This window comes from Manis pentadactyla, chromosome 2 (assembly GCF_030020395.1).
Source record: "Manis pentadactyla isolate mManPen7 chromosome 2, mManPen7.hap1, whole genome shotgun sequence".
Lineage (NCBI taxonomy): Eukaryota > Metazoa > Chordata > Mammalia > Pholidota > Manidae > Manis > Manis pentadactyla.
In genome coordinates, this window is record NC_080020.1 from 55,182,741 (window position 1) to 55,210,643 (window position 27,903).

Consider the following 27,903-nt stretch of genomic DNA (forward strand, 5'->3'; position numbering starts at 1 on the left):
GTAGCGTGGTTTTGCACATTTTACACAGTTCAGGAATACATACTAACTCTACAGCGCTACCTAGACACTATAATAAAGATGGCAGTGCACCTTGAAAAAGCCCCGTTGTTCCCTAGTGGAAGTCAGCGTCAGAGGCGGGAGCGGTCGGTACACGCAGGTGATCTGAAATCTGATGGAAATTTGTGATGCAGGTGGGCATGCATGTGCCTCATAACTGGGTCATGACCTGGGAAGGGAAATGAGATGTTTGAGATGTGTGCTTGTGTGTGTTTTTAAAATTTCTCCACAGTTCATTTCAGCTGGGTGTAGTTTTCTGTGTTCACCTAGAGTTTGTCATCAAGAACTCCGAGTAAGCAAATGTGAAAGTTACATTACACTCAAATTGCTCCCTGGTATATCAATCCTGTTGGAACACATTTGCAATTTGAAGACAAGCATTATTACAGAACTGACTGTACATTGTTGCAAATAAGTTCTTTTTTATTTTTTACTTTATTTCCTGAAATTTCTAACATAATGCACTTAGATTCTATTGGACATATCAGGATTCCTCATAAATCCAGTTTTCTACTAAACACTGAGATAAAAGACTTACATTTCTTCCAGAGCAACACTTCCCTCTAGGCTTCTTTAACAGGGGAGCATCCTTAGGGAATTCAGCAAAACAAGGTTGCGGTATGAGGCAAATCGTGTTTTGCAGGCTGAACCCCCATACTTGCAGCCGTCTCTGGGGAGATGCAGCAACAGGACAGCACATGCTTTTTTTCATCCTGGCAAGGTGAATGACCACAACTGCAAAGGAAAACATCTGGGGAGAGGCAACTCTGGCCCTGGACCAGCCTCTACCAGGTGCACAGAGAGTGCTGCCCACAGGAATTGTGTTATCTAGGGAACCAGTAGGTCCAAAGAACTGGTCTTTTCCTTCTTTTCTTCTTGGCAGTGGGCATAGATTCTAGCTAGGGAAAGATGAAAACCCCACTGGAAGGAATTATAGCTGAGGGTAGAGGAAGTAGCAGCTGGGGAGGTGAGTCAGACAGTGTCCCTCATTGGGTTTCCTTTTAAAATACCCGACCCACCCACTGCAGAAAGTATAAAAAAGAATGATGTTTTGCTATCTATGTAATGTGATGGTAATTTTGTTCACCTAGTTTACGTGTCCCCGCAAGAAACTCAGCTCTTAGGTATGTTCTCTAAGGTGGGGGAGAAGAGACAGCTATGGACTTACCACAGAGAGTCGTCGCCACGGGCACATTATGGTTCTTGACGTGGCCAGGGTCCTTTTGCTCATACTGAGTCTGGAGCCACAGGCTCCGGGAAGGGGAAGGTTCCCTCTGCCCACACCTAACGCCCAGGTGACACAGCTCCTGTATATAAAAACTGGGAGCTGAAGGGTTAAATTACTCCAGATGCTACAATCCTTACTTGGCCTCAAGCAACATTCAGCTGGCAAAAATGTTATTGTATGTTCTTTCTTGAAAGCTTTAAGATATGCTTGGGTTAATTAGATTTCCAAATATGCAAATATGCCCTAGTGAGGTTTTTCTGAAATGCACCATTTTAAAATTATGTAGCATGGCATTAGTGTTCAAAATACTGAATTGTAAGACTTAGCCTGAATAGCTTACTAACATATCATATAAATTCATAATTGATCAAACCCATTTATTCCCCACTGTCCACATTATACTATTCAAATTGGGTTAGAAAGTTTTATGGAAATTAGGTTCTCTAGCATGCTTTGGGGGAAGATCAAGGAGTAGTTTAAATTACAGAGGTAGTTCTTCAAAAAATGTCAATTCACTTGTCTGATATCAGTGTTTCCAACGTGCTCAGTTTAGGGAACACGAGGCTTCTATAGCCCTGAGACTGTGGCTCACCTGCAGGAAATTAGAACACTGACTTTTATCTTAAGGGGAAAAGCTGTTTTAGCAAGGGCCTCAGAAATGACTCACCTTGTTCACCTGCTTGAGCCAGTGAATAATTTTAAAACTTCAACTTCGAATAGTTTTTTGATACCAGATTTCCCTTTAGAAATATCATTTATTTGGGTATTCTATATAAATGATTTTCTGGCTCCCTGCAATGATTGTGCTGGGTCAGTTAAAAAATAATTTATCCCTTCTCCTGAAATGCATTATAGCCTTTCTTTATTAAACAGGATATACTGAGGTTTACTCAACAAACATTAGACAACAATTTCTGGGTAACTCAGATGTGATGTGCCCGCAGGGCACAGTGAGGTATGGAAAGCTGTTTATCCATTCTTCTAATGACCTAGACCATAGAATTGACACACTCTTTCTGTAAAGGGCCAGATAGTAAATATTTTAAGTTTTGCAGGTCACATGGTCTCTGTTGCCGCTTCTCAACTCTGCTATTGCACTGTGAGAGCCATCATAGATAATATATCGTGAATGAGCATAGATGATTTCCAATAACACTTTATCATTGAACAGACAGTGGTTGAATTGGGCTTGTAGACTGTGGTTTGACAGCCTCTGCCCTCAGATACTGTGTTTCTCGAGTAATTTTTTAGAAGTTCATTACGGTCGTTTCTTGATGTTTTGATGTTCCTTCCTTTAGCAATATCACACCCCCTTTATTTATTGCTTTTGATGTGCTGTGGCCTACCAGGAAAAAAAACTAGCTTGTTCGAATTGTTCTTAAAATAATAGTCACTAGACTCCAAGGGAAAGGCAACAGGCTTCATAGTGAAGAAAGTCCATAGTTTATTAAGGCTTTTCTTGATGCTTGCTCAGAGGCCATTTTTATTTATTTCTAGGTTCTTGACCAAATCATTAATGTGTAAAATAAGGGTGTTAAAAATTTTTTGTTGTGGTTCAAAGGGTTTTTGTAACTATACAACACAGTTTTGAGATAAGAACAGATTTTTCAACTCCATTTTCATGGGTATAGTTTAGTGTGTCTCGTCCAGTGTTTTCCATACTTATGAATAGTTTATCAAGACTAACAGATGTGTCTACTCTAAAAGAAGAGACTAAATTGCCTTTCAGAAGAGAAGAAATTGCCCTGCCCTCACCATGATCAGTGTACTGTAATATTTTGTGCTTAGTCTAGATTTACTTTATTCGAATAACTAAACTTTGTTTTGGGAAACTTTTTAATCTGCTCACATAGCTGAGTTGTCAAGAGCACTAGATACGGGTTCAATTCATAGCTGTATCACTTATAGCTGTATAAAGTTAGACAATGCACTTAACTTTTCTGAACTTCAACTCTTCAGTCTATAAAATAGGGATGACAAGGATACCGCCCTGAAAACATGGTTGTGCCGTTTCTTTGATGTTGTTGCCCGTATTATTCCTCCTCTTTTTCCTTCTCTTATCCTCTGGTGATACTGATATCAACTGTAGGTTTAAAAGTTTACATGACACTTAAGTTACACTATTCTTTTAAGGCCTTTTGCAGTTCTTCATTGAAACAAAATACCTGAGATTAAAATTATTTGTCTCATGTTAAAATAGGTGGCCCCAGTGATACATGGAATGGAATATAGGAAGTGAAGATTTGTAACAAAAAGCCACATCCAAGTACAGAAAATATTATTTGTCATTTTTGCTTTTACATTATTAGATGTTTAAGGTGTTTTTCACATCTAATTTGGGATACATGCTCAGTAAAATTTGTGTTAAATAGGCCCTAAAATAAGGTCTGCCAGCTCTAGGAGAAGATGATAAGTTGAACTGCCCACACTGGTCAGCAAGTTCTTCCATGCTTGCACATCTAAGAAGTTTCAGAGACTTAACTCCATTTTTCAAATTCCTAGCTGCTGTTGCCACAGGAAATTAAGAAGCTCTAGCTTCCTAAGCATGAACTGTCCAATAGTTACTGCTCTAATAATTTCTACAGAAACATCACTCTCACCTCTTTGGTATACATAATTGAAAACTATACACTAAAAAAATAAAGATGGGAACTCACGAGGACTCCAATACTGATATGAGTAGGATAGTTAATGGAAGGGGCTCTGGTAGGCAATTAAGCAAATCACACAGGTACTCAGAGCAAGTTGCTTAATCTTCTGGGCAAGAGGTGTCCCATCTTTAAAATAAGGAGATTGTATTTTAGGTTTTATAATGACAATAAAAATATTTCTACACTTTTCTCTTGAAAAATCACACCCCAAAGCTAGTAAAAAAGCAGAAACATAAAATTCAATTGTGTTTAAAGTAGGAGCTCCCCATAGCTCAAGAATACAACCCATGAAGCTGGAGAGCAGATGGAAGAATGATGAATGATTGAGATAATTGAAACGTTTTGGAAATAGATGTGCAGTATTGTGACTATAATTTTTGCCACTGAAATGTGCATTTAAAAATAGTTCAAATGACAGATTTTTAATGTATTCTTACCACAATAAAAAGGTTTTTTTTTTAAAGGAATGTTAAGTGATTTGGTAGAGAGAAGGTAGGTCAAACAAAAATGCTTGTAGGTTAAGAGTACCAAAGAACAGCTTAGTCAATTTGCCTTCCAGAAAGGACTCAGGATCAAGTGAGGGTTCTGAAAACAGGGATTGCTTGAAAATATGTACAGGTTGGCGCTAGACTGCCTGATCTTCCCTCCCCACATCCCCACTGTCCCTGCTTGGATGACCTCCGCTTCCATCAGGCCAGAGGTGATGCTCTCGGCAAGACCAAATCAGGGAGTCTCAGGACTTGAAGACTTCAGGGATGGAAGACAGAGAGGGAGCATAGGGCAAACATGGGTGAAGTCTGGTACTAGACATGAGGCTCTGGCCTCTTCCCCTGATGAGCTCCGAAGTGCAGATGATCAGGGCCGACCCCTGGGAGCCATCCCTATAGGAGTCGCAGCTGATTTTAAAAAATGGAGGCAAAGAGCCAAAGCAATGGCTGATAGAGTTGAAAGTTGTTTCTTGTGGAGAGGAGGAGGGGACAACTACTCCTAAGTTTTTACCAGGCCTTTATTATTGTTCGGTTTCTAAACTATGTTCATGCAGTATTTTGGTTTTTAAATGATTAAAATAAATTTTAAAGGTGTAGATGAGGGGCGATTTCTAAGAGCCCTTGCCTTTTCTTTGTTTTAGTTGCATCCAGTCATATTGTCCTTTATAGAAAACACTGTTTCTAGACTCTTGATTTTTTTCCGTAGGGGAAAATAATACACCAAAATAGCTATTTCTAGAGAGTGTTAATTGGTGTCATCATATTTTATGTGTAGTGTATGTTTGTATTTAGATACATATTTTTCCCTCCAGTAATTAAATGTCTGCACACCAGACTATGGTTCAAGATCACTAAATTGGTCCTAATTTTGAATGTCTAATAGTATAACCTGGACTGGACTCAGCTTCATTTATCATTTTTTCTGAGGGAGCCATTTTCTAAGCAATGGAATAGAGTGTTTAAAAACATAGTTGTGGGAAAAATGTCCTATCTAATATCCAGCCGCTCTGCATTTGCACAGAAAATGTGTGTTAGTTTCAAAGGGCCTTATCTGTACCTTAGAGAAGGTCTGGGATTTTATATTTTGCAGCATCTTATTAACATACAGAGATATCTCATTGGCCTATTCACCTAGTAGGCTTATATTTTAATTCATTTTTGTGAATCTAAACAGTGAGTCAATTTAACAGACATTGTTAGACTAAATATTTTTCAGCAGACACTGCAGTTGATTTATGCAATTCCTTATGTTTGGTCCTATGAAAAGACCATTTTCATCTTTTGTTTTTATTTTCCAAACATACAAGGGTCACTAAAACTCCTTAGAAACTGCTTTTGAATAGTCATTCTTTGTGTGGAAAAACTACAGTATATTCCTTAAATGAAATTCAATGAACTACTTTTATGGTAACTGGGCTTAAAAGACCCCAGTGAAAATACCCACACAAGCTCTTAAGATCAAGGCATTTGTTTCAGCTGACTTTAGTATGTACTTATCCATTGTGCATCAAATAATGAGCAAAATAGCCAGACTTCTAATAAGCAAGTACAATACAGACAAAAGAGAACACTGATTTAAGGTCCTAGTGTCAAATGCGGTAAAACACTCTGTTTATAGCAGGTCAGACTTGGGTTTACAATTAGCACTAATTACCGAGAAAAAAATCAAAACCGCAGCTTTAAGGAAGGACACTTTTCACTGCAAGATCAAAGCCAGTCTCTGCAGAATAGGGAAGCCTCTACCACTTAATTGCACTGAAGTGCTAATTGGATTGTAAGGAACTTTCATGAGTTCTTCCAATTAGCCAGCCATCCCTGACGAAATCCCGAAAAGAAGAGATTATGAGTTCTTAGAGCTTTTGTCTATATGGTTGCTATTTGTATACCTGAGTGAATGTAGCCTTGCCTTCTTTTTATGCAAATTGAGGACTTCGGGGTCTCAGTTGTTAGCTTCCTATAAATAGCCCTGAAGGTAAAGCTATCCATTCTATATAAAGTCATAACTGTGTGCTAATGATAATGGGACAACATTTAATGGGAACTATCATTTTTATTAAGATTCTGTGTTTAAAATATGAGAGTTAGGTGCAGCTTCTTGGCTCAGGAATTGTTGTCTCATGCAGTTAGGGTCCAGTTAGGATATTTGTATTACATTTGAATTTTGTATAATGTTTAAATAGTCTTCACTTGGGGCAATTTTTTGAAAGGAATAGATAATCAGTCATTTCATGGTATTTATTCTCTAAGTAATCATTTTTATCCATGCACATTATTCATGGCTCTAACTGTGCTTTGCCCAATCACTGCATCTGCTGTGATCTTTATTGTTGTTGTTTGATCATGTAAGACAACAAGCCTGCCAGCTCAACACATCGAGGCTCATGTAGCAAAGTGATTCTCTGGGCAAAATCATCCGTTTGAATAAAGCAAATGGGAACCTTTGCCTGATGCCTGGTCATCCCTACCCAAAGTGAAGTAACAAATGGGCAGTTATGCAGTGAATTCACCTGTTTATATTAGATTGGGACCATAATAAATCTTAAAAAGCTCTTGATGACATAAAAACTATTCCATTATATTCACATTCTTCAAACTTTCTCTTCTTAGACATTTGTCTAGATGATAAATGCGTTAGGTTTTATTTGTACTAGCCAAGAAGGACAAACTTTCGCATTTATCCAGAATTTTTAGATGTTGCGAATTATGTGATGATTAATCTCATCAACTAGAAAAGAGTCCACTTACCACATTTTATTTTCTGTAATTTACACCCTAGAGTGAGTTTCCAAATAATAAAGTTATTGATTTGCATCTCCAAAATTTGAGTATAGATCTTCCTCAACTTATGATGATGTTATGTTCTGATAACCCCATCATAAGTTGAAAATATCTCCAGTTGAAAATGTATTTAATACATCTAACTTACTGAACATCATAGCTTAGCCTAGCGTACCTTAAACATGCTTAGAATGCTTACATTAGCCTACAGTTGGGCAAAGTCATCTAACACAAAGCCTATCTTATAATAAAGTGTTGAACATCTTGTGTGATTTATTGAACACTGTACTGAAAGTGAAAAAACAGAATGGCTGTATGTGTACAGAAAGGTTGTCAGTGTATCAGTTGTTTACCCTCGTGATCATGCGGCCAACTGGGAGGTGCAGCTCACTACTGCTGCCCTACATTAGAGAAGAATATTGTCCCATGTAGCAATAGCCAGGAAAAGATCAAGATTCAAAATTCAAAATACAGTTTCTACTGAATGCTTACTGCTTTTGTACCATCATAAAGTTAAATAATCCCAACTTGAACCATTAAATGGTAAGTCAGGGACCATCTATATGCTAAAGATGACAGAACAACAGAGTGGCACAGAAGTAACATGATTTTTCATGCTGTCAGATTTAAATGTGTTTCATGCTCAGTTTTTGTATTTTATAATAAGCAGAGGCATTATAATAATAATGGTACCTCTTATGTATGCCCTTGGTGCTATTGGGCATTTTACATACTTTCTCCCTACAATAACTCTCAAATAAAAAGTAGTGCCATTATCATTTCACAGGTAAGAAAACTCAAGTTTAGCAAGGGTCAGTAGTACAACTGTTAAATAATACAACTGCTAACTAGAGAAGCCAAAATACAATTTTTATAACTTCAAAACCTCAGCTCTTAGCTCATTAATATTGGTGGCAAATTAGTCCCCTTCCCTTATGTTTAGTCTTAGCACCTTGTACATTTCTTATACAGGACTTATAATATATATCTGTACGTTTTTTGTTCAATTTCTCATTCCCCATTTTGGAAGCAGGGGACTATGTCTGTCTGATTCATCCATGCCTAGTGAGAGCACCTAAACCACAGTAGGCCCTGAATCAATAGTTGGGTGGGTATGCCATTATCAGAGCCATGGGCATCTAACACTCAGGCTAATCCTTTTAAGTACTCCAATAAAGTTCTGAAATTTATAAATTATGTGTAGTTTAATAAAAGATCAAGATTCCAGAATGCTATGAGTAATAATAAGAAAATATTCTTTTAAAGTATATGACTACTTCTTCCAAATATTTTTAATGTTTTTTTTTATTCCTGATCGTGAACAAATAACTTTCTGTTCCAAATAAAAACTTCCCTAAAGAAGGATGGATTTTTATACCATGAAATTACTCAGATAGCTTTTCAAATTAGATTATTGGGAGGCATGCATTGTTTAAAATAACTGTCTCCTCTACAAAATTTTATATTTTTGCCAAATTCAGACATATATATAAGGACTCCTATATAGATCTTGAAATTACTGAAAGTCACTAAAAGAAATGTATCATCTACATAAATTTATTGATAACCACTTCTCTGTTTTAATTTATGAAGAAAATGATTAGCTTTTGGTTAAACAAATGTCCTTAAGATAGAAAGTTGTTCATTAAAAAAACAAAAAAGCTAGCACTTGCTCTGTTACTTTAGAAGAAACTGGCTCACAAACATCTTCTAAAATGTGTTTAAGAATATAAGAAACAAATTAAAAAATCCTATTTGGCATGCAAGATAAAAGCAATAACTTCCATGCAAAGGTCTTTCAAATTTTGCATGTAAATGATATGTCTTATCCCAATAGTATATATTCCTAATCTGTAAAATGGGAATAATACCAATAGCAAAGAGTGTTGAGTTGTGTAGGAGGCCTGACAGAGTAGATGGTCAATATTTGGTAGCTATTAATATAGTGGAATTTTAGTAGTCAACAGCATAAGCATGGTTATTAAATAATGGTGCTAATGGTGTTTTACCTTACATAAAAAGTTTTATACTACAAATATATAATAATATATATGTATAATATATAATACATGTGTGTTATATATTCAGTAGTCCCACCTTATCCATGGTTTCGCTTTCCATGGTTTCTGTTACTGGCAATCACCCACAGTCCAGAAGCACATGACCCTCCTAACGTATTGTCAGAGGGTCAGAAGTGGCCTGCTGCTCTGTCACAATGCCTACACCATTCACCTCACTTCACTTCATCATGTAGGCATTTTATCATCTCACATCATCGCAAGAAGAAAGGTGAATACAGTACAATAAGATATTTTGAAAGAGACCACATTTATATAAGCTTTATTGCAGTATATTGTTGTTATATTTTATTATTAGTCATTGTTCATTTCTTTCTATGCCTAATTCATAAATTAGCTTTATCATAGATTTGGGTGTATAGAAAAAAATAATATGTATATATAAGGTTTGGTACTATCCATGGTTTCACACCTCCACTGGGAAACTTGGAACATATCCAAACTACTGTTCCCCAAATTTTCCTTCAGCTCATATCATTCCTGGTATTGATTATAATTGATATGTAATTTTTTGGTAAAATATGCCTAACATAAAATATACCATTTTAGCCACTTTTAAGCAGCACTGAGTGCATTCACAGTATTGTCCAGCCATCATCACTATCCACTTCCAGAAATTTCTAAACAGAAACTGTATATGTATTTTATTTTTAATTTTAAATTGTTATCCATTTTTAAAGACTTCAAGAACAAAAATTGTTTATCTATAGTAAACTTTTATGGTGTTCCCCTTTTTTATTCCAAAGGTATTTCACTCTCTTATGAGTCACATTTACTATAAAGGAATTAGTAAATGAAAGTTATTGTTATAAAAATCTTGATATTTTTATTCCCCAAACTGCAAGAACTCATCTCTTGTTCCTTCCTACCCATTCCACATACATATACCCCAACCCATGAGCACGTGAAATCAAAAAGTTTGGCTGAGAAAGCTGGGCAACTGAGATAGGGTTTCTCACATTCAAATGAAACCCTTCTCAAACAAGATGTCTTTAAGAAATAAATATGTACCAGGGAAAAAATTTACATTAGTTGTACCAGGTTTTGACTTAATTTTGGCTTAACTGTGAGTTTGAATCATCTACAACTCTTGCCTCCATCCTTGCCCCCCCCCCCCATCTTGGTGCCCACTCCCACCGCCGTTACCTCAGCTTTGCAGCAGCTGACTGTGCTTGGGGTTCCATGTCAGTGTCTCTGCGTGTACTCCTTTTATCCACTTTAAATGTCCTTCCCTGACTTGGACCCTCACTTCTTTATAGCCAGGCTGGTTCTTGCTGTTGCTTTTTGCTCAGCTCAGGCTTCATCTCCTCCAGGAAAGCTTCTCTGGCACCCAGCCTTTCTGCCTCTGCACTCCCATAAACCTCCTGTGTGTGCTGTCTGCTGACCTTCATCACACTGGGCTGAGAATAAATACTGTCCTTTCCCTCTAAGTCCAGAACTCCCAAAGGTTTTGAGACTTATAAATATTGGTATTCCTATGCAATGGATACAGAGGAGGCAGTCAGTAAATAGTAAATGAATGTTACAGTATTAGAATTTTTCCAATTGTGGTCCACCTGTCAGACCTAAGTACAATGCAGTGCTATATTTGTATTTTTGATCTATCAGAAACCTTTGGACGTTACTCTTAAGAAGAGAGCAGATGAATGAACAACTATGCATGTCAGGAGACCTAGTGGGGACAAGTTGAGTCCCATGGATAAAATGAGTGAGCTCTGGCCCACTTGAAAAGCAATTTATCCAGAGGAACAAAAATAAAAGGGAATTGAGAAACAAGAGGAACCACAAAGTTCCCAAATTTGCCTTCTGCCCATATCATTCCTGGTCTTGATTAATCTACATATCAGTTTCCTCAACAGAATAAAGCTCTGGGACTGTATGTCATATGAGAAGGAAGGTACACAGATTAATTTTAGTCATTGAGAACAGATCTACTGAAACATTCCCTGCAGTAACTATGGATTTTATTACAAAGCGCTGAATAAACCTCCCAGAGCTTTTCTTGCTTTTGTGAAGCCATGCTAGTTCTAAAGACAAAAAAACAAAAGTACAAAAGAAACAGGGATCTCAGAGGCCATTTCTAGCGACAACTTTAACAAACCACTTTAAACTCTATTCTGTCAATCAAGACCACATTGGAAGGGACTTGAAACTGATGTTTTTAGTAACAAACGTCATAGTCTCCATGTTATACAAATCATGATAGCAAAATTTGGTACACTTGGGATGTGAATTTGTTTGCATAGTAAAAGCTACGCCTATTAAAATATAAGATAGGATGATTAAGTGAAAAGGGGGTATGAGGTGGATTAGAAGCAGGTGAAAGACAGGTGAGGAACATCATAAAGTACATAAAGGAATAAAGTCTATCTCCAGAATAAAGAGTTGCCTGCATGCATGTATGTATATTAAATAATAATCATGACTCAGAATGTTTTAATTTTCTGTATAATTGAATAAAAGTAAGTTGAAAATACATGAGGTTCCTCCAAATGATTCCTGAATACTCACAAAGTGGGCTCTGTACTCTGCTAGACCCTGGGTTCTGTGATTGATTATTTCACCCATCAGCATCCCTAAATTAAGGTTAGTGACCAGCCCTGAATGCAGAGGGCCCCCACCTATGAGAAGAACAACTCATTGGCCCAAGCACTCATCAGAGATATCTAGGGCATTGTGTATGTAAGAGAAGGCCCTTTGATGTAAGCACCAAGGCTGTTTCCATGGAGACCACATGATTCAAGTCACTTCCCCATGCTAAAGCACCTGATTTCATGTTTCCACTAATTTCCACAGAACCTTGACCATACTTGACATTTTAAATTCTAGTATGACAGAATGCATTTTTAAAAAATGTATGATCTCCCTATCATTCATAAAAGTGGAGATGCAAAATTTTGAAAGGTGTACAATAATCCCTATAAAATTTGGAACTTGATGCAGTTTTCCCTTGATTTTATTTTTTAGCATTATGAAAGGATTATTTTCCATGTAATTTTGAAAGTTATTCTTTTCATTTAGATACTTCTGAGAAAGCTCAGGCCTGCCTGATGTAAGGAAAATGGGTCAGATGGTGATAGCTGGCAGATACATCATTTGGGGAGAGAAAAGGACTAGAAAAAGAGACTATTGTTTAGAGACATGCCAGGAATGCCTACAGGAGTGTTCATTTTAGAGTCCTTCACACTTCCTCCAAGAAGTGAGGCCAGAGCTTGAGTGATCCCAAAGCTGCCATCAGATTTGTATTACACGTAGTCTGCTGATGAGCCTGTCCCAGCTTGGAGGTGAGCAGCGGTCATTGAAGGCACAGCTGTGGAATGATGGGGGGACTCTGATAACTTTTCATTTGGGGATAGAAAAGGAACTCTTAGTGTTATATTTTCCTAGATATACAAAGTACGAGCATGCTACACGGCACATTTTAAAATAATACGGGGATTCTTGTAAATTCTAATTTGTCATGTTTTTACTTAAGTCTAGTTGTGTAACATCAATTTGAAATAAAATTGAAGAGGAAATAAGATGATTTTTAAAAGCTGAAGCCATAGGTCTGAGATGCACATAAGCACCTTTATATTAAACCCCTAATTCGTTTGTATCTTAGTGTTTTTAAGGATAAGTTGCTGTCATAACTAGACAGGGACAAATAGTTCAGGTTTTTCTTCATCAAATGAGGTAGTAAAAGCTATATATGTTGATTCTCACATTTTAACCTGGCTGAAGTGCACATCACTTTAAATCTAAAATTTAAAGTTTTTCTTAGTCAATAAGAATCTTAAAACTAAGGGGAAATATTGATGGATGATGAAGGGAAAGGAGATATTTAAACTTACAAAAAATAAAGGAACAGTTCTATATCTCTGTGCTGAAAACTGACAAAAAAGAAAACAGAATCTGGGCTATCTTTTCTCCTTCTATTTTTACTCATGATTCACTTTTTTCCAAGCCACTTCATCTCTATGTACCATCGTTGACTCATAATCATAAGGGAGATAATTATGCTCTCCACCTGTGTTACACAGCCATTGTACTATTTCAGCTTAGATCTTTTCTCCACCACATCAATAGTTAAGAATTTGTTACGTGGACACAGGGCCTCATGCCGCGCACAGGATGCCTGGTTCACAAACTGCTGTTCAAGGGGACCTAATTTGTGTTGCTGTCCATCACCCCATAGACTCTACTAGGTCATCTTAAAACTGCTTGGTGGGGGCGGAGCCAACATGGCGGCGTGAGTAGGACAGTGGGAATCTCCTCCCAAAAACATATATATTTTTGAAAATACAACAAATACAACTAATCCTAAAAGAGAGACCAGAAGACACAGGACAACAGCCAGAATACAACTACACCAGCGAGAACCCAGCACCTGGTGAAAGGGGTAAGATTAAAGCCTCGGACCGGCGGGACCCGAGCACACCTCCCCCCAGCTCCCGGCAGGAGGGAGAGGGAGTCCAGGACTGCTAAACACCCAGCCCCAGCCACCCGCACCAGAGCGCAGGCACAGTGCATGCATGGAGGGCTGGTAACTAATGGAATAGGGCAGCAAGACCTCTGAGCGGGTGCTGAAGCTGATGCCCCTGTGACAAAGAAAAGCGGAGGCTTTTTGAAAGTCTTAAAGGGACAGGGATTTAACAGCTGGACAGAAACAGCATAGGTCAAAGCCGGGTGGCAGGAAATTACAGGGAAAACCAGGTGCACTAACCCCCTGGGCAACAGCGCTGAGACCCCTCACGGAGGTAAACAGCCAAACAGCCCCCCCAGCGCCCCCCCCCCCCCCGTCCATTACCCCTCCAGGCGCTGCGAAAGCAGAGAAACAGCCTAAGGCAAACCCCGCCCACAGAAAGGGAGATCCACCCATATCGGCCCGGCAAGACACAAAGACCCAGCCGACTCGCAATTACCCAACACAAGCCACTAGAGGTCGCAGTTGTCCCAGTAAAGAAAGGCCTGTAGCAAGTGAAAAGTTTGGCTCTCCCAGCCAACAGTCAATAGCACCTGTCAACATGAAAAGGTAATAAAATATGATCCAGACAAGACTAACCCAGACAGCTTCGGCATCTGCTACATCTGCCCCTGAGAAGGAACCTGGGGAGACAGATTTAACCAGTCTTCCTGAAAAAGAATTCAAAACAAAAGTCATAACCATGCTGATGGACTTGCAGAGAAATATGCAAGAACTAAGGAAGGAGAATACAGAAACAAAACAAGCTCTGGAAGGACTTCAAAACAGAATGGACAAGATGCAAGAGACCATTAATGGACTAGAAAACAGAGAACAGGAACGCAGAGAAGCTGATGCAGAGAGAGATAAAAGGATCTCCAGGAATGAAAGAATTTTAAGAGAGCTGAGTGACCAATCAAAAAGGAATAATATACGCATCATCGGAATACCAGAGGAGAAGAGACAGAAAAAGGGATAGAAAGTGTCTTTGAAGAAATAATTGCCGAAAACTTCCCCAAACTAGCGGAAGAAATGGCCTCTCAGACCACAGAGGTACACAGAACTCCCATGACAAGGGATCCAAGGAGGGCAACACCAAGACACAGACACATAATAATTAAAATGGCAAAGATCAAACACAAGGACAAAATATTAAAGGCAGCCAGAGAGAAAAAAAGGTCACCTACAAAGGAAAACCCATCAGGCTATCATCAGACTTCTCAACAGAAACCCTACAGGCCAGAAGAGAATGGCATGATATACTTAATGCAATGAAACAGAAGGGCCTCGAACCAAGACTACTATATCCAGCACGAATATCATTTAAATATGAAGAAGGGATTAAACAATTCCCAGACAAACAAAAATTGAGGGAATTTGCCTCCCACAAGCCACCTCTTCAGGGCATCCTACAGGGACTGCTCTAGATGGGAGCACTCCTAAAAAGAGTACAGAACAAAACACCCAACATACGAAAAAGGGAGGAGGAAGAATAAGAAGGGAGAGAAATAAAGAATCATCAGACTGCATCTATAATACCTCAACAAGCAAGTTAAGTTAGACAGTAAGATAGTAAAGAAGCTAACCCTGAACCTTTGGTAACCACAAACTTAAAGCCTGCAATGGCAATAAATTCATACCTTTCAATAATCACCCTAAATGTAAATGGACTGAATGCAGCAATCAAAAGACACAGAGTAATAGAATGGATAAAAAAGCAAGATCCATCCATATGCTGCTTACAAGAGACTCACCTCAAACCCAAAGACATGCACAGACTTAAAGTCAAGAAATGGAAAAACATATTTCATGCAAACAACAAAGAGAAGAAAGCAGATGTTGCAATTCTGGTATCAGACACAACAGACTTCAAAATAAAGAAAGTAACAAAAGACAAAGAAGGACATTACATAATGATAAAGGGCTCAATCCATCAAGAGGATATAACCATTATAAATATATATGCACCCAATACAGGAGCACCAACATATGTGAAACAAATATTAACAGAACTAAAAGGAGGAAATAGAATGCAGTGCATTCATTCTAGGAAACTTCAACACACCACTCACTCCAAAGGACAGGTCCACGAGACAGAAAATAAGTAAGGACACAAAGGCACTGAACAACACATTAGAACAGATGGACCTAATAGACATCTACAGAACTCTACATCCAAAAGCAACAGGATACACATTCTTCTGAAGTGCACATGGAACATTCTCCAGAATAGACCACATACTAGGCCACAAAAAGAGCCTCAGAAAATTCCAAAAGATTGAAATCCTACCAACCAACTTTTCAGACCACAAAGGCATAAAACTAGAAATAAACTGTACAAAGAAAGCAAAAAGGCTCACAAACACATGGAGGCTAAACAACACGCTCCTAAATAATCAATGGATCAATGACCAAATCAAAATGGAGATCCAGCAATATATGGAAACAAACGACAACAACAACACTAAGCCCCAACTTCTCTGGGACACAGCAAAAGCAGTCTTAAGAGGAAAGTATATAGCAATCCAAGCATATTTAAAAAAGGAAGAACAATCCCAAATGAATGGTCTAATGTCACAATTATCGAAATTGGAAAAAGAAGAACAAATGAGGCCTAAGGACAGCAGAAGGAGGGACATAATAAAGATCAGAGAAGAAATAAATAAAATTGAGAAGAATAAAACAATAGCAAAAATCAATGAAACCAAGAGCTGGTTCTTCGAGAAAATAAACAAAATAGATAAGCCTCTAGCCAGACTTATTAAGAGGAAAAGAGAGTCAACACAAATCAACAGTATCAGAAACGAGAAAGGAAAAATCACGACGGACCCCGAAGAAATACAAAGAATTATTAGAGACTACTATGAAAACCTATATGCTAACAAGCTGGGAAACCTAGGAGAAATGGACAACTTCCTAGAAAAAAACAACCTTCCAAGACTGACCCAAAAAGAAACAGAAAATCTAAACAGACCAATTACCAGCAACGAAATTGAAGCGGTAATCAAAAAACTACCAAAGAACAAAACCCCCGGGCCAGATGGATTTACCTCGGAATTTTATCAGACATACAGGGAAGACATAATACCCATTCTCCTTAAAGTTTTCCAAGAAATAGAAGAGGAGGGGATACTCCCAAACTCATTCTATGAAGCTAACATCACCCTAATACCAAAACCAGGCAAAGACACCACCAAAAAAGAAAACTACAGACCAATTTCCCTGATGAACGTAGATGCAAAAATACTCAACAAAATTTTAGCAAACCGAATTCAAAGATACATCAAAAGGATCGTACACCATGACCAAGTGGGATTCATCCCAGCAATGCAAGGATGGCACAACATTTGAAAATCCATAAACATCATCCACCACATCAACAAAAAGAGAGACAAAAACCACATGATCATCTCCATAGATGCTTAGAAAGCATTTGACAAAGTTCAACATCCATTCATGATAAAAACTCTCAGCAAAATGGGAATAGAGGGCAAGTACCTCAACATAATAAAGGCCATCTATGAAAAACCCACAGCCAACTTTATATTGAACAGCGAGAGGCTGAAAGCTTTTCCTCTGAGATTGGGAACTAGACAGGGATGCCCACTCTCCCCAGTTATTTAACATAGTACTGGAGGTCCTAGCCACGGCAATCAGACAAAACAAAAAAATACAAGGAATCCAGATAGCTAAAGAAGAAGTTAAACTCTCAGTATTTGCTGATGACATGATACTGTACTTAAAAACCCTAAAGACTCCCCCCGAAAACTACTAGAACTGATACTGGAATACAGCAAAGTTGCAGGATACAAAATTAACACACAGAAATCTGTGGCGTTCCTATACACTAACAATGAACCAACAGAAAGAGAAATCAGGAAAACAACTCCATTCACAATTGCATCAAAAACAATAAAATACCTAGGAATAAACCTAACCAAGGAAGTGAAAGACTTATAATCTGAAAACTACAAGTCACTCTTAAGAGAAATTAAAGGGGACACTAACAAATGGAAACGCATCCCATACTTGTGGCTAGGAAGAATTAATATCGTCAAAATGGCCATCCTGCCCAAAGCAATATACAGATTTGATGCAATCCCTATGAAACTACCAGAAACATTCTTCAATGAACTGGAACAAATAATTCAAAAATTCATATGGAACCACCAAAGACCCCAAATAGCCAAAGCAATCCTGAGAAAGAAGAATAAAGTAGGGGGGATCTCACTCCCCAACTTCAAGCTCTACTATAAAGCCATAGTAATCAAGACAATTTGGTACTGGCACAAGAACAGAGCCACAGAGCAATGGAACAGACTAGAGAATCCAGACATTAACCCAGACATATATGGTCAATTAATATTTGATAAAGGAGCCATGGACATACAATGGCGAAATGACAGTCTCTTCAACAGATGGTGCTGGAAAAACTGGACAGCTACATGTAGGAGAATGAAACTGGACCATTGTCTAACCCCATATACAAAAGTAAACTCAAAATGGATCAAAGACCTGAATGTAAGTCATGAAACCATTAAACTCTTGGAAGAAAATATAGGCAAAAACCTCTTAGACATAAACATGAGTGACCTCTTCTTGAACATACTCCCCGGGCAAGGAAAACAACAGCAAAAATGAGTAAGTGGGACTATATTAAGCTGAAAAGCTTCTGTACAGCAAAAGACACCGTCAATAGAACAAAAAGGAACCCTACAGTATGGGAGAATATATTTGAAAATGACACATCCAATAAAGGCTTGACGTCCAGAATATATAAAGAGCTCACACACCTCAACAAACAAAAAACAAATAACCCAATTAAAAAATGGGCAGAGGAACTGAACAGACAGTTCTCCAAAAAAGAAATACAGATGGCCAATAGACACATGAAAAGATGCTCCACATTGCTAATTATCAGAGAAATGCAAATTAAAACTACAATGAGATATCACCTCACACCAGTAAGGATGGCTGCCATCCAAAAGACAAACAACAACAAATGTTGGTGAGGTTGTGGAGAAAGGGGAACCCTCCTACACTGCTGGTGGGAATGTAAGTTAGTTCAACCATTGTGGAAAGCAGTATGGAGGTACATCAAAATGCTCAAAACACACATACCATTTGACCCAGGAATTGCACTCCTAGGAGTTTACCCTAAGAATGCAGCAATCAAGTATGAGAAAGATCAGTGCTCCCCTATGTTTATCGCAGCACTATTTGCAATAACCAACAACTGGAAGCAACCTAAATGTCCATCGATAGATGAATGGGTAAAGAAGATGTGGTACATATACACAATGGAATACTACTCAGCCATAAGAAAAGGGCAAATCCAACCATTTGCAGCAAGATGGATGGAGCTGGAGGGTATTATGCTCAGTGAAACAAGCCAAGCGGAGAAAGAAAAATACCAAATGATTTCACTCCTCTGTGGAATACAAGAACAAAGAAAAAACTGAAGGAACAAAACAGCAGCAGAATCACAGCACTCAAGAATGGACTAACAGGTACCAAAGGGAAAGGGACTGGGGAGGATAGGTGGGTAGGGAAGGATAAGGGTGGGGGAGAAGTAGGGGGGTATTAAGATTAGCATGCATGGGGGGGTAGGAGAAAAGGGAGGGCTGTACAACACAGAGAAGACAAGTAGTGATTCTACAACATTTTGCTATGCTGATGGACAGTGACTGTAAAGGGGTTTATAGGGGGGACCAGGTATAGGGGAGAGCCTAGTAAACATAATATTCGTCATGTAAGTGTAGATTAGTGATACCAAAAAAAAAAAGGGCTGTTCCTGTGTGGTAACCTCCACTGAGTTCTACACAAGAGTATAAAAGGCATTTAAAAGTGTAGGCAAAGGGTCTGTTTGTGTTTATACAGAGGATCAAAGCCTAATTGGGCTACCCCGAAAATGAACTAAGATACGATATGAAAAAGAACTTCCAACATCAGCACTCTCTGGAAAACTCATGCCAGAAGATGATCATCAAAAAACCCCAACAAAGATCCATGCACTGTCACAGGTGTAGATGCACTCATCCCACCAGTTCCTGGACTTGCCATGGGAATGAGGAAGGAGATATCTAAGCTGACCTGTGCATACAGTAAAACAACAAATTTGACTGGATCTATACTGTTGGAACTCAATCAAGAATTAGGAGAAGTGAAAATTGTAGCGCTCCAAATTCTTACAACTACAGACTATTTACTGTTAAAAGAACAGAAGGGATGTGAACATTCCCCAGGAATGGGTTGTTTTAATTTGTCTGATTTCTCTCAGACTGTTCAAGTTCAGTTGGACAATATCCACCATTTCATAGATAAGTTTTCACAAATGCCTAAGGTGCCTAACTGGTTTTCTTGGTTTCACTGGACATGGCTGGTAACTACAGGTATGCTTTGGTTATGTAACTGTACTCCTATTATGTTAATGGGTGTGCGCAATTTAAGTAGTAGCTTAAAACCTATACATGCTGAAGTTACTCTACAAGAAGATATGTCAAAGAAATAATCAATCTCCCCAGGTTTTCCTCCGCCTGCTACTTCTATAGCTTTTCTTCTTCCTTCCTAATTACAACCCTTAAATAGAATTCGTGCCACATATCGAATTTACCGAGTATCATAATTCTTCCAAGTGGTAAAGACACCTCAAGACAAATACTGGGCATAGAAGCCACAGGGCATAAATATGCAAAGAAGTAAAAAGCTAACCTTTTCAAACAATAAGGCTTCTCTCTCACTTACCAACTTACCACTTACCCTGGAAGATGACTGGTTAGCCAGAGACGGGTAAGATTCCTCAAGGGAGGAACAACCTAAGACAGGCAGAGTCGCAGGGGGGCCATCAGGTGAGAAAAAGGGGATCAACAGAGGTGAGGCTTAGAACCTCACCCCCCGTTCTGAGAGAAATCTTCTGCATCCGTGGATGTTTTATTGCTCGTGTCTAGCGTGGATTAACACATAGGCTACAGGCACACACCTGATCATGTGCATTTGCTCTCTTACAACACTAAACTATGTTTTCTACCTTTATCTTGTATCTACCTACCACTTCAGCATTTTATTAAAAATAATAATAATAAAGAGAGAAATGTGGTATCCACATATAAATCAAGTATAAAAATCTAATGAATATTCATATTTGAACTGACTGTTTATAGTTCATAATGCATGAGCAAAACTGAAAGCTTCTGTGATGACTGCCCCTGTAATGTTCATCATGTAACTTGTTCACTATGTAGGAATTTGTACTTCATGTAAGAACTTGTTCGTTAAGCTTCAAAAGATTGGAGACTAATGAAAATTAGGCTTGGCGTGGATTAATGATTGTGCATTGAGCATTGACCCCCCTATACAGAATTTTATTGTTGTCAACAACCATTTGATCAATAAATATGAGAGATGCCCTCACAAAATATATATATATATATATATATATACACGCACTTCCAATTGTAAAATAAATAAGTAACCGGGATGTAATGTATAGCATAAGGAATATAGTCAAAATATTGTAACAACTTGGTATGGTGATAGCTGGTACCTAGAATTATCGTGTATATAAATGTTGAATCACTGTGTTGTACATCTGAAACTAATGTAATACTGTGTGTCAACTACCCTTCAATAAAAAAAACAAAAAAACTGCTTGGTGAAAATGGGAAATGAGGGTTCATTTTTAAATATTTTTATTTTTTCCTTAGTCCAACTAAGTCACTAGAAAGTTTCTATCACAACTAGATTTTAAATATTCACAAACCATGTGCTCTGTAGTCAAAATAAAATTAAAAGTGCTTACTTCTGTTACATATGCTAAAAGTGTGTTTATGCTGTGTTTAGGCACACAATGCAGCTTAGGTTGTACCTGAGTTATGTAGACAGAGCTTTACAATTACATTAGGTGGAGAATGGAGTATGTCCCAAATTGAGGAGTCAAATATCAATGACTTAAAATATGTATGAAGCGCTGAGTGATGACATGTGACCTTTTCTTCACTAATAATCAGTTTTAAGTCAAGTACTTTTTAGTAATACATTTCTAAATGTATATTCTAAATGATATGAAAGATTCTTTTCTTCCTGTTTTGTTTTTTTTTTTTGTAATTTGGCCTGAAGCCATTTCTCTAACCAATGAAAATATCTTGTTTCCTTTCTCCCCTTTCCAGTGTTAGAACTGTTTATTAGCATGTTACTTCCTGGTCACACTAATTGGCTGAGTATAGTGACACAGTGGGTGGAACCAGATGTTGTTTACACCTGCTCTTCCTGGGTCTCTCTCCCCATTATCCTCACCTGGATTACTTCTAAAGCCCATGCCCTTTGTCCTCTTGGTTGTATACTTCTGGAGTAAGGGTTTTTAATCAGTGACACTAGAAGGTTGAAAAAGCACAAAGGAAAGGAAAGAATAATCAAGAAGTGACTCTATTAAGCAAAGCAGGGAAACCATGTAAATTTAAAATTAAAGGAATCAACCTCACATTCTTGAAGGTGACAAATTATGTCCTAATTTTAAATGTGAAATCTCTGCAAATTCACTTGCTGCCTTCCTAACACTATCTAAGCCTAGATTTGACACAGAGAAAATCCAAAAATGTACCTTTGTTTTGAAGCATTTCTTTCTAGTGCTTTTCTTGACTTTCCCCTAAACTGTCCAATAAGCAGCCTCTCTTCTGCCCACTCCCACAGAATTAATTCCATGAAGTATTAGTAAAACTACCCAGGATCTCATCAGATCACCTTGTCCTGGTAAATTAGGGAAACACCACCCCAGAATAATCAGTTTCTTTTATTGGCTGCTGTTTTGAGGTACATTCTGTGGACCAGCTGCAGAACAAGTTAATTGCCACTGTGGGGATTGAACTAATGATACTATCTTTGAGAGCCTCCTATGTGCCAGACCCTTTACATAAATTTTCTTTCATCCCAAAGCACCTCTGTGAGGTATTAAAATCCTTATTTTCAAGGTGAGGAACACAACTCTCAGAGGGTTGAAGTAATTTGCCCAAAGGTGGAATATAAAGGGAAGAACAAGTGTTGGAGCCTTCGGTCTTCCTGACCTCTGACCCCTATACCCCATGTCTTTGGAAAGAAAGCTAGAGATTACCAGCAACATGCTGTACACAAGTGATGTGGCTACCAAGTCCTTCTACAGAAGTGGTTCCAAAGCTTTATTCTGCAAAATAATTACATAGGGAGCATAATAAAATTGCTGAGTCCTTGCCATAACCTGCAGAAAATCCAGGAATCTGAGCTCTTAGCAAGTACCCCAGGTAATTTTGAATCGTACTTCCACTTTAGGAATCTCTTCTCTAAAGGTGTTAAAATTATCTGTATCTATCCATCATGTATATGTATAACTGGATAGGTTTCCATAATAATTTTTACTTGAAGGAAAAAGAAGTTGACTTGCCAAATGATGATTAAGTTTTGGATTTTAATTTCAACCCCTTTACATGCTAAGTGGCCCTTCTCTGTCCACTTTCTTCCTCTGAAGCAAGCTGAAGGGTTGGTTTTGCTTTCTTCAGAGTAATTCAAGAGATCTTTGATTTTTTGAGTTAAGTCATTTCAAGTATTGCTAAAGATGTTTTCATTTTGATAGATCAGAATTTTATTTAAGATTGATAACTATTAGTGTTTGGAGGACCCTTCCTTTTGACACTTTTAGCTGACATTGATTTTAATTAGTGAACACAACTTATTTTAAAAGATCTTTGGGAGGTAGATTATTCTGAAACCAGATATGAAAATAAGCTACCTTTAGAATCTGTCTATGGAATAATAATGAATTGGGGGAAAATAGGTGTAGCAACACTTTTTTGTTAGGAGACAAATTTTTAATTTAAAAAATTTGTTTTCCATAAGCCAGTGCATTTTTCATGGAGAAAGGCTGTTGGTGACACTTACCAAAGTGCTGCAACATTTTGCTAATTTAAAAAAGGTCTGCTTCAGATCGATTGCAACCTTATCAATAGGATGATCTCATTCATCTCCTTTGGAGGCTCTTGTCACAAGGAGCTGAAAAGTTCTGAGCTGCCTCTACTCTGATTGCAAAATCAACATTAAAGAGGGTTTCAGAATCAGTTGGGTAAAGTGAAGCATCTTTGTGATCTTTCTTAGTTATTAGTTTTTAAAAGGTGAAACGTCTTTGAAATCCTTCTTAGTTATTTGTTTTTAAAAAGTCATAAACTCATGTGCTGTTATTATTCACTCTTTTTTTTCTTAAGACTAAGAGCTATTCAGGGAGGGAGAATGATTTTATGTATTGAATTTGTGGTTCTTTTGGACCAGCACTTCCTCCTACCTAGTGCATTAATTTTGCTGGTATAAATGATTCTATTATTTGTTGGAAACAATTTTCAGTTATCAGCAAATATAATAAAAATGAAATTCCTTATAGTTTACTAGTTTTCAGCATTAACGTCTTCTGAGAAATTGTTTTATAATTTAAAAGAATAATTATTTCCTGGATGTTGGGTAAAATTAGAGAGTCAGTTTTCAAAATGCATGACATATCCCATACTTAACATACCTAAAGTATGCCAGTAAATGAATGAGATTCAATTTCCTTTGCAGCTTTTGGAGTAAATCTCTGAATTTCAAGTCACATTTTGTATCAGAGGAGTAACGTGTAATCTATAGCTCCTTGAGTGTAACTTTATAGATAATAATAAAAATGAAAAAGTCAGTTTTCCTATAATTAACCTTCTTCCTTTTCTTTTTGGGTTTTCACATTTATTAATGTTGTCCTAATCACTTCAGCTTTCCAATATTAGTGTGTTTCAGCTTTCCTTCATTTCTAGTCATCTGTGATCAAAACGATTTTCCCTCCCTCTGCTTTCTTTTCATTCATCTCTCCTTTTAAAATGTTTCCTCTCCTGTAGACTCATGAATATGCCATGGTGTGTCAACTTTCTTTGACTAATTAGGAGGGAAATAGAACTCTTTACTTTTGAGATTGTCATTCTTTCTGTGTACCCATCTGAACAATGAAAATCAGCTGTCTGTGCTAATAATGATTCCCCAAGTTAGATGTGGAAAATTGAAACAGGCCATTTTCCTTAAAGGACCCCTCCACTCTGCACCCTCCATCACCCTAGAAGCCTGCTGACTGCTGTCCAGGGTACGGTGCAGCCTACTTTCTGAACTGATCTTTCCTAATGAGACAGCACCGACCTCTTAAAGCTGTTGCTATTTTAAACTGTTTTTGTGTGTTTCAAATATGTGTCAGGAAAAATACTTAAATGACCCTGTTTTGTTAATATCCATAATACTTGAGAGAGTTATTTTATATCCCTTTTACTTTGGGCATAACTATTATTTACCTTTGTTCTCACTTGGAAATATTAAATAAGATGCTCTTCTAAGAGGAATATTTATTCAGAATTCAGTTTTTTTGTGTGAATATTCAAAACTATCAGAAAATATTGGCAGGCATCCTCTTCATGTTTTTGACCTATGTCAGACAATAGGTTGCAAAGAAATATGACTCAACATAATGAGGATTTACTGAGTACCTACTATATGCATAAACTTTTCTAGGTCCTATGAGAAATACAACAAAATTTAAACTTCGGTAATTAATAATGTAAGATACATGATTAGGTATCAAAATAATTGGTAGACTCAATCAGTGCTCTCTGATTTCAAAGGGAAGATAAATTAATATGAATTGATGACCTTGGACAGCTTGGTTGAAGTGCTAGGTTTGTACTCTGTCCTTGAAAGATGTATATATTTCTATATAATCTCCATACCAAAGACTACCTATTGATTATTTTTAGAAGATAAGAGGAAGGCATCAAGGGTGATTTTAAGATTTCCTGCTATGATAACCTGGAGAGTTAAGTGCCATTTTGGAAAAAAGATGTCACTGGAGCTGGCTTGAGAGAGGTAAAAAATCTGGTTTTGGATATTTGAAGTCCAATTAGAAGGTAGAAATATAACAGAGCAAATGAGAAACCGAGGCGAGGAACAGACTCAGGAGTGTAGAGCTGAGAGCAAAGAGCTGAGATTGCAGAGACCTGTGTTCTAGTGCCTCCCTGATGCCAGCAGGCAGGTGAGTTCAGTCCAGTGACTTCATGGCCTCTGCTTCCTTTTTCTTATGTATGAAACAAGAGTCCTGAGATACCTTGCATTTTAACATTCCACAAATAAATATTTCAGTATTGTCCACACATAAATAACAGTTGAATTTATGAATACATCTGACTCCTGAGAAAAGAGGAATATTGGGCCTGGAGGAGCACTACAGTTTTTTCAAATTAGAGGAAGACAGTAGAAGGGGCTGTGTTGTCGTGGGTCCCATAGTAGTGTTAAGGAAGAGGGAGAGCCAGCATGTGAGATGGTGGAGAGCATACACAGATCAGGGAGGCTGACAGAAGGAGTGACCGTTCACGGCTCCTGGCTTTGTCCAGTCTTTGTCTGACAAGACAGACATAGTGCTCCGGCCCTGTAGTGGTGTTCCTTAGAAGGTTATCATCACCGATCACAAGATATATACATATGGATTTCATTTGTTATAGGTGTTGAATATTTATATGTTAGGTATCAGGAAAATCAAACTGACTTATTGTAAGAAAAGCTGGACTATTTTAGGCTGAACCTTATTCATATACACAATATAGTTTAGTCAGAATATGTGGATGTTTTAATGCACCACTTATGCCATTTAAATAGTTCAAATAATCTTGCTTTAAACTCTGATTACTCATTCCAGTCTGTATTTTGGAAACATGCCAATATTTTAAACAGAACCGTTGAAAACATTATTTGATTATCTAAACTATTTGATGGTGTGTTAAAATAACACAAACATATTTGTGAGGCCAAAATTAGACAGACATCAGAAAACCATTATTTGAAGAAGTCCTTAAAGTACTTTTTTTCAAATTTAACCCTTCAATAAGAAACAATTATATTTAAATACTCATCATTTCTAACCAACTCTGTGACTAGAGTCTACAGATACTAATGTTTATCCTTAGAGGTGATACCAAGATGGTTTCATTAATATTGGAAGCAAATGTGGAAAATAGCCACCACCTGAAATATCTGTTTTAATTTTAAGACTATTAGCAATGCAAAAAATATCTTTTGTTATCCTATCAAAAGAGAGAAAACCATCATAGAAAGGTACTATACAAGATTGCAAAGAGTAAATGTAAAAATATTTGAAAGAGAATGGTCAGTGATTATTTTATGTGTCTACACTTAAATTGGCAGGTATGTTAGTATTTGTACCAACGACTAAAAGTAAAAAAGAAATTTGGGTTTTTTTTTGACATATCTATATTCCTATACTTGAGGTTCTACAAGTGTTAAAATAGTCAAGATTTTTAAGAAATTTGTTGACCTAAAATGATGTGAGAAATAGTAATTCTAATCAGTATTTAACTCTCATGAGAATTGGCTGTTTTCAGACAGATTTTTTTTTTGAACCATTGTGAGAAAAATGCTAAAACGTAGTAGATTTTTTTTAAAAAACTACTTTGGACAAGTAAAGATTATTTGTATTCAGCTCATACAGTGCTATGCAGAAAACTTTGTTGCTATCTCCGATCTATGAAAAGTGGCTATCTTGGACGTTTTCTCTGTCTTCTCTTACCTTATATTCCCTAGGCAGTTTTCATCATTAAAATGTATTTGATGCAATAAACTACCATTTTTAGCACAACTGTGTATTAAATGCATTAATACAGTAACTTAATGCTCATAACTGTTTTTCAACTTTGCAGAGAATTGAGTCTCAGCTGAAATAAGTTGTCCATAGTCACATAGACTAGTCAGTGGCACAGCCAGGATTCCAAGCCCATTGGCTTAACTCTCTTATAATGGCAATCTATTCCAGGCACCATGCTTGGTGCTGGGGATGTGAAGATGGAAAAGTCCTTCTCACCATCTAGGGTCGTTGTTTTCCTTGTGCAGTTCACCTGGCAGGACCAAGCCTGTCAGCGCCTGCCAGAGTGGATGTTCCCCCCATGTGTCAGGTGGCATCAGCCAAAGCCCCTCTTCTTAAGGAATCTACAGGCAGTTCTCTATCTTAACTGCAGAGTAACTGTTGCCAAAAGCAGGTTCTTGCTGTGACACTACCAAATGTTTTCCAAGTCTCCTGGTATTCTCTCAGCAGTAAAATAGGAAGGAAACGTTGCACAAATTTAGTGTTAGTCAGAACTCTCAGGCA

The 27,903-nt window shown here is 37.6% G+C and overlaps 1 protein-coding gene and 1 long non-coding RNA gene across 2 annotated transcripts in view; one reads left to right on the top strand and one right to left on the bottom strand.

Annotated features, from left to right (window-relative positions):
- The window catches only part of FBXL17 (F-box and leucine rich repeat protein 17), a 602,098-nt gene that overhangs the window by 474,053 nt on the left and 100,142 nt on the right, over positions 1-27,903 (top strand). The window lies entirely within an intron of this gene.
- On the bottom strand, positions 474-27,856 carry LOC130680946 (uncharacterized). The gene is made up of 2 exons (XR_008994005.1): positions 21,362-27,856; positions 474-13,472 (listed from the first exon to the last, which is right to left on the bottom strand). It is a non-coding gene; the product is annotated as an uncharacterized LOC130680946 (long non-coding RNA).